Raw genomic sequence first — 6,973 nt, 5'->3', positions numbered from 1 at the left:
AATCGGGATGGGTGTGTCAGAGGCAGTGCAGTTGGCGCAGGATAGAGCAGGGTTTAGGGCTGTTGTGCATAGGGTCGCTATGAGTCGAAAATGACTCGACGGCACATAGCAACAACAACAACAATTGTAAAAGATGCTGTAGTGAACATTGGTATTTATAAATCTGTCTATGCTGCAATTCTTATTTCTTTACAGCATATACTTAGTAGTGGAATTGCTGGATTAAATGACATTTTTTATTTACTTTATTTTAGAACAACAGTATAGAGAGAGTGGTCAGGAGGCCTAGTGGACAAAAAGTCATGCTCCCAACCAAAGGTGGGTGACTCGATTCTGTAGCCCTCAGGCCTGCCTTTAACTTTTTGGTTTTTTTGTGAAACATTCTTCTACGTCGTGTAACCCTGGAATGTCCACTTTCTGTACAGAGGTATCTCATGCTTGCTGTGAAGTCGAACACAGTGATGAGTCAAATGGAGAATGGTTACCCATGGTGGACAGTGTTTGGTGAAGCTCCCTGATTAAAACAAGCTTGGAAGCAGGAGTGGCATTCACTTCCATAATAGCTTGCCTTAGGAAACCCTATGAACCTGGAGAAAGGACAAAAGTCATACAAGTGTCCAGTTCTTTTGTTCATACGGTCACTATGAGTCACCTACCACTTGATGGCACTTAAAAATCACAGCAACAACAACAACATGGTGCAATTCTTATTTCTTTAGGATATATACTTAGTAGTTGAATTGCTGGATTAAATAACAATTTTATTTACTTTTTTTTTTAAAAAAAAGAACTGCCCAAACAAACAAAAAAAACCCCTTGCAGCTAAAAAAAAAACAACAAAAAAAACTGCCAAGCTATTTTCCACAGTGACTACACCATTTTCAGTCTCACTAGAAGAATAAGAGGTTCTGTACTCCACTATAATTTGATGTTTTATAAAACTTGTTATTCTTACTGGGATTTCTGTTGGCCTAGTGAGTAGAGAGTTACACTGCCAAACCAAAGGTACAAGGTTTGAGTCCACCAGCTGCTCTAGGGTGGAAAATGAGGAATCTCCCCTAGTTTGATTTGCAGTCTCTGAAAACTCGTTGGAGGGTCAGTTATGAGTTGAATTTGACATGACTGCAATGAGTTGTGTATCTCGCCAACTAACTACAAGAGGTCTACATTTGTTCCCATTAAAAAAAAAATGACCTGACAGAATGTTGAAATTATCAAGCAATATCATTACTATCACTTGCAAGCAAGATCCTGTTGAAAATGATCCAAAAACTATTGGACCATCACATCAAAAGAGAATTTCCAGATGTGCACGCTAAGTTTAGAAGAGGCTGTGGTACTAGGAATATTGTTGTTGTTGTTGTTAAGTGCCATCGAGTCACAGGCGACTTATAGCGACCCTATGAACGAAAATCCTGGACATATATGTAATTTCATCCTTTCTCCAGGTTCATAGGGTTTCCAGAGGCAAGCTATTATGGAAGTGAATGCCACTCCTGCTTCCAAGCTTATTTTAGTTGGGGAGCTTCACCAAACACTGTCCACCATGGGTAACCATTCTCCCATTTGACTCATCAGTGTCACAGTGTTTGGCTTCACAGCAATCACGAGTTACCTCACTAGGGATATTATAGCTAGATAATGGATGGATCTTGGCTGAAAGCAAGGAGTACCAAATGAATGTCTGTGTTCCGCTGACTATACAAAGCCATTTTTGACTGTGGATCAAAACATGTTGTGGCTAACTCTGAGAAGATGGGAATCCCAGACACTTGATTGTCTTTACATAAAATCTATACTTGGAGCAGGAGGCAGTCATCAGAACAGAGCAAGGAAACACTGCATGGTTCAAAATTTTAGGGAAGATGTACACCCAGGATGCATCCTGTCTCCATATCTTTTCAATCTATATGTGGAACAGATCATCCAGGAAGCTGGGCTTCATGTGGAGAAATAGGGCATCAGGATTAGAGGAAGACTCATCAACAATCTATGTTATGCAGATGTCACAATTATGTTTGCCAAAACTGAAACGAGCCTGAGGCATTTGTTGCAAAAGATCAAGGACTGCAGCCTTCAATATGGACTGAAGCTCAATATCAAGAAAACAATCTCACCACTGGGCCAATTAGCAGCATCAAGATAGACAGTAAAGAGATTGAGTTAGTTTGGTTGTTTTATTTTTAGATTGAGATTCTTAACAGCTTCAGCTTTCTTGGCTCCACAACCAACAGTCTTGGTACCAGCAGCCAGAAAATCAAAAGACTAATTGCATTGGGAAAATCTGCTGTCAGGGACATAAAGAACAATGATGTCAGTCTGGATACTACAGTGTACCTGATCTAGGCTATGAACTTCTCAATTTCTTCCTATGCATAAAAAAGCTGGACAGTAACTAGGGGATGATAGAAGGATAATTGTTGCCTTTGAGCTGTGGTGCTGGAGAACAGTATTGAATATACTGTGCACTGCTAGGAGAAAAAGTTCGTCCTAGCAAGGGTGAAACCAGGCTGCTTTTAGAGGCAAGGATTCTGAAGCTCCATCTGCCACACTTCGGGCATGTTGCAAGGAGGGACCAATCTTTGGAGAGTAATGTCATACTTGGGAGGCTAGAGGGACATCACAAGAGAAGAAGATCCTTGATGAGATGGATTGACTCAGTGACTGGGGAAATAGAGATACGTATGGCAGAGATAATAAAGTTGTCTCAGGATAGAGCATGGTTCAGAGCTGTTCTTTATAGGGTCACTATGAGTTGCAAGTAACTCGATGGCAGATAACAAGAACAACAATGATCTCAAGCATTCATGTGTTTGTTGGCCATATCGATGTCTTCTGTGGTGAAATGCTTTTTCATAGACCTTCTGTCTGTTTTTTAATGGAGTTGTTTGTCTTTTTCTTATTAAGGTATTAGAGCATTCTGTACATTTTAGCCATGATCCATATGACATCAACAATAATACATATTGGACCATGGCCTCTTCTGAATCCAGCTTGAAATTCCAGTAGTTCCAATAATACTGTTGATATATTGTTTCAATAATTTTTTAATAAGCTTCAGCAAGATTTTACTAGCTTATGAATTTAATGATATAGTTTGATAATTTCCATATTCTATTGTATCACCAATTTTGGAAATGGAAAACTATGGACCTATTCCAGAAAGTTGGCCAGGTAGCTGTCTTTCATATTTGTTGGCTGAGATTAGTATGCACGTCCAGGGTTGCATCTGTCACTTGAAGCACTTCAACTGGTATTTCATCAATTCCTGGGATCTTATTTTTTTTTTACAATGATTTATTCATTGCAAGTACTTTTTTTTTTTTTTACTTTCAACTATCCAGTTTATTTTAAACTGATTTCTACATATATGCTTTTTTGGTTTCTTTTATTTAAATTTGTTATTAATTTTAGTAAAAATTTACAGAGACTTTGGGTTTCCATTCATTCATTGTTGGACTTTTTTCCCCTCCCAACTCTCCCTCCCAGTACACTACCCTCTTGGAAAAGTAAAAGAAAAATTCTTTTACAAACCCTCCCCCAGGTCCACTTCACCATGTAGCCTTCACTCTAGACTCCTGTCATGACAAAAATACCTAATCACATATCTCTTTTAAGCAGTTTTCTCCCTCATCTGTTTCAATGCAGTATACATTATTGAACCCATCTTTCTCAGTCTCTTCCCAAGCCCAAGATCAGTCCTGTTTTACAGCAGTGGCACCATGCAGTATTTGTCCTTTTGTGACTGAGATACTTCACTCAGCATAATGTCCTCCAGGATCACCCATTTTGAATAATATTGCATGAGTTCCTTGTTTTTCAATGCAGCACAGTATTCTATACCACAGATTCTCTACCCATGCGTTTGTTGATGGGCATTTAGGTTGTTTCCAACTCCTTGCTATTGTGAACAAAGCCGCGATAAACATGGGTGTGCATATATCTGCTTGGATGTCAGTTATGGTCTCTTTGGGGTATATTCCCAGTAGTGGAATTGCTAGGTCATTTGGTATCTCTATTTGTAACTTTTTGAGAAAGCCCCGTACTGCCTTCCACAGTGGTTGCACCATTTTACACTTCCACCAACAGTGAATAAGGGTTCCAGTTTCTCCACAACCTCGCTAGTATTTGTTGCTTGCTGTTCTGTTAAGTTTTGCTATTCTTATTGGGGTGAGATGATATCTCACAGTTGTTTTGATTTGCATCTCTCTTAGAGCTAAGGATTTTGAACATTTCTTCATGTGCTTGTTAGCCATCTGAATGTCTTCTTCGGTTAAGTGTCTGTTCATATCCTGTGCCCATTTTTCTATTGGATTATTTACCTTTATCTTGTGGTGCTCAAGTATTTTATGAATTCTGGATATAAGTCCCTTATCTCCTATGTCATTACCAAATACTTTTTCCCAGTCTGTGGTTTCCCTTTTTACCCTGTTGGAGAAGTTTTTGGATGTGCATAGGGATTTGATTCTTAGAAGATCCCATTCATCCATTTTATCTTCTCCTGGTTGTAGGGAGTCTTATTTTTTGTCAATGCCTTCAGTTCGTCTTGGACTTCTTCCTTCAGTAGTATTAGTTCTTCACCATATGCTACTTCCTGAAATGGTTTGTTGTTTTTATATGCTGTCAAGTCATCTACAACTCATAGTGACCCTATGAACAGCAGCTCTGAAACTTGCTCTGTTTTGAGCCAGACCTCACCATCTCTGCCTGTAGAATCCTCCAGTATTGCAACTTGAGGTTTGATTCTGTCTTTCAGTTCTTTCATCTTGAGAAATGATGAGTGTGTTCTTCCCTTTTGGTTTTCTAACTCTAGGTCCTTTCTGAATATTGAGCTGACATTGAGATGATTGCCAATTCTAAAACACTTAATTGTGTTAATGTGAAATGTCTACATAGACCAAGAAGCAGTTCACCAAACGGAGAGCAAGGGCAGGAAAGGAGTGCATTAGAGTTGTATCCTTTCTCCATACTTATTCAGTCTTTATGTTGAACAGATAATTTGAGAAGCTGGAGTATATGAAGAACAATATGACATCCGGATTGGAGGAAGACTCATCATAAGCTATATTATGCAGATGACACAATCTTGCTAGAAAGTTAACAAGATTTGAACACTACAGATGATCAAAGATTACTGCCTTCAATAATGGTTACCTCACATCAAAAAACAAAAATCCTCACTACGGAATCGATAGACGGCATCATAATAGAGAAAAGATTGAAGTTGTCTATGATTTAATTTTGCTTGGATCCATATTCACAACCCATAGTGGCCACAGTCGAGACATAAAAAGACAGGTTGCAATGAGAATATTTGCTGTCAAGTATCTGTCTAAAGTTTTAAAGAACAAGGATGTCAGTTTAAAGATTAAGATGCATCCGATCGTAATCCTAGTCATGATCTTTTGAGTTGCTTTCCATTTATCTGAAATTTTGACCATGATGTGAAAAGAGTAAAGGCAGCATTGGGATGGGTAAGTCTGAATTCTGCTAACTTCACAAAAGGAAACTATCTCCATCAACAAGGTCCTCAGTATGAAATTGGTTCCTATAAGTCAGACATGGTCTCCTATGATCCTGCACCAACTTCTACTAACTACAACATTGATTTTATTAAATACTCTACTGGGTCTAAAATCCATTGCAGTGACTATACAAACTTTATAGAATTATATTCATGGTGATGGGGTTTATTAGGGACGTTAACAGGCTATAATTCAGATTGTCAGCAGGATATAGGTCTCAGTCAAAACAGCTTCTCAAGTGTGGTTGTAGGCACTTTTACCTTTAATCTCATCGCTTAGGTCAAGGTTACAGAGTTCTCTTAGTCCTGCCAGTTATGATATCTCTTTCAGTCCTCCAGCAAGCTTGGGTGAAGGACTCTGCCTCTGGCTCAAGTGGGGCATCAGTCCCAAGTTAACTCTGTCTTATGTCAGTCTCTGGTTCTTGGCTGAGGTATCTGTTGTTCCTGTAGCTCTGTGTAGATCCTAATCTGTCTGGCACAGGAATTTCTGACCTTAATGGACACACATTGCATCCTCATCCTTGTTGGTGTTGCGATTACCAATGTCTCCAACTGAATCTGCTCACTTTTAATCAGAAGACTAGCCAGTCCTCTTCTGGATAAACTAACACATCCTGTTTGCTTGTTGTTGCCCATCCTTTTAGTAAAGTCAAAGTCAATAATTAGGAAAGTCATTTTGAAAAAGAAACCTTTGACACTTTAAATGAATAAAGAAGGCCAAAGAAGAATTGATGCCTTTGAACTGTAGTGTTGATCAAGAGTATTGTATACCCCATGGACTGTCAAAGGAACAAACAAATCTGTCTTGAAGGAGATGCAATCAGAGTGCTCCTTAGAGATAAGGATGATAAAACTTATCTCTCTTACTGTGGGTACTCAGGAGAAACCAGTCCTTGGAGAAGGACATCATGCTGGGAAAGTTGGAGGTTCAGAGAAAGAGAGGAAGACCTTTAACAAAATAGATGGACAGAGTGGCTACAACAGTGGACTTAAGCATTACAGATATTGTGAAGATGGTGCAGGAGAGAGTAACATTCAGATCTGTTCTTCACAGAGTTGCTATAAATTGTAGTTGACTAACAACTAGCATTTAACAATAGCAGCATACATTTTAGAGAAGAGTCCCTTTTCAAAGGTGCTCTTACAAAGTATTTTTCCCCCAAGATATGTTCTCTTTTAACAGTTTGAGGAAATTATTTTGATACACATGAGGACTTAAATTTTATATGGTCACAAGGGTCTCGGGAAGACTAACCTATGCTCCCTTGAGGCCAATGAAAACTGTGCCTCAGACTGGGTGCCCCACTCTTTGACCCACCCTAGATGTAACTGCAACCAGAAGAGAGAATGCTGTTAACCTGGCTCATATCTTAGGGTTTCAGTCACCGCCAGACAAACAGAAACTCTGAACTGACTGGTAACCTTCATGGCAGATACACCTTCTTAGGC

This window comes from Elephantulus edwardii, unplaced genomic scaffold (assembly GCF_000299155.1).
Source record: "Elephantulus edwardii isolate Elephantulus edwardi_28Jun2011 unplaced genomic scaffold, EleEdw1.0 scaffold00228, whole genome shotgun sequence".
Taxonomy (NCBI): domain Eukaryota; kingdom Metazoa; phylum Chordata; class Mammalia; order Macroscelidea; family Macroscelididae; genus Elephantulus; species Elephantulus edwardii.
This window is presented reverse-complemented; position numbering follows the sequence as displayed.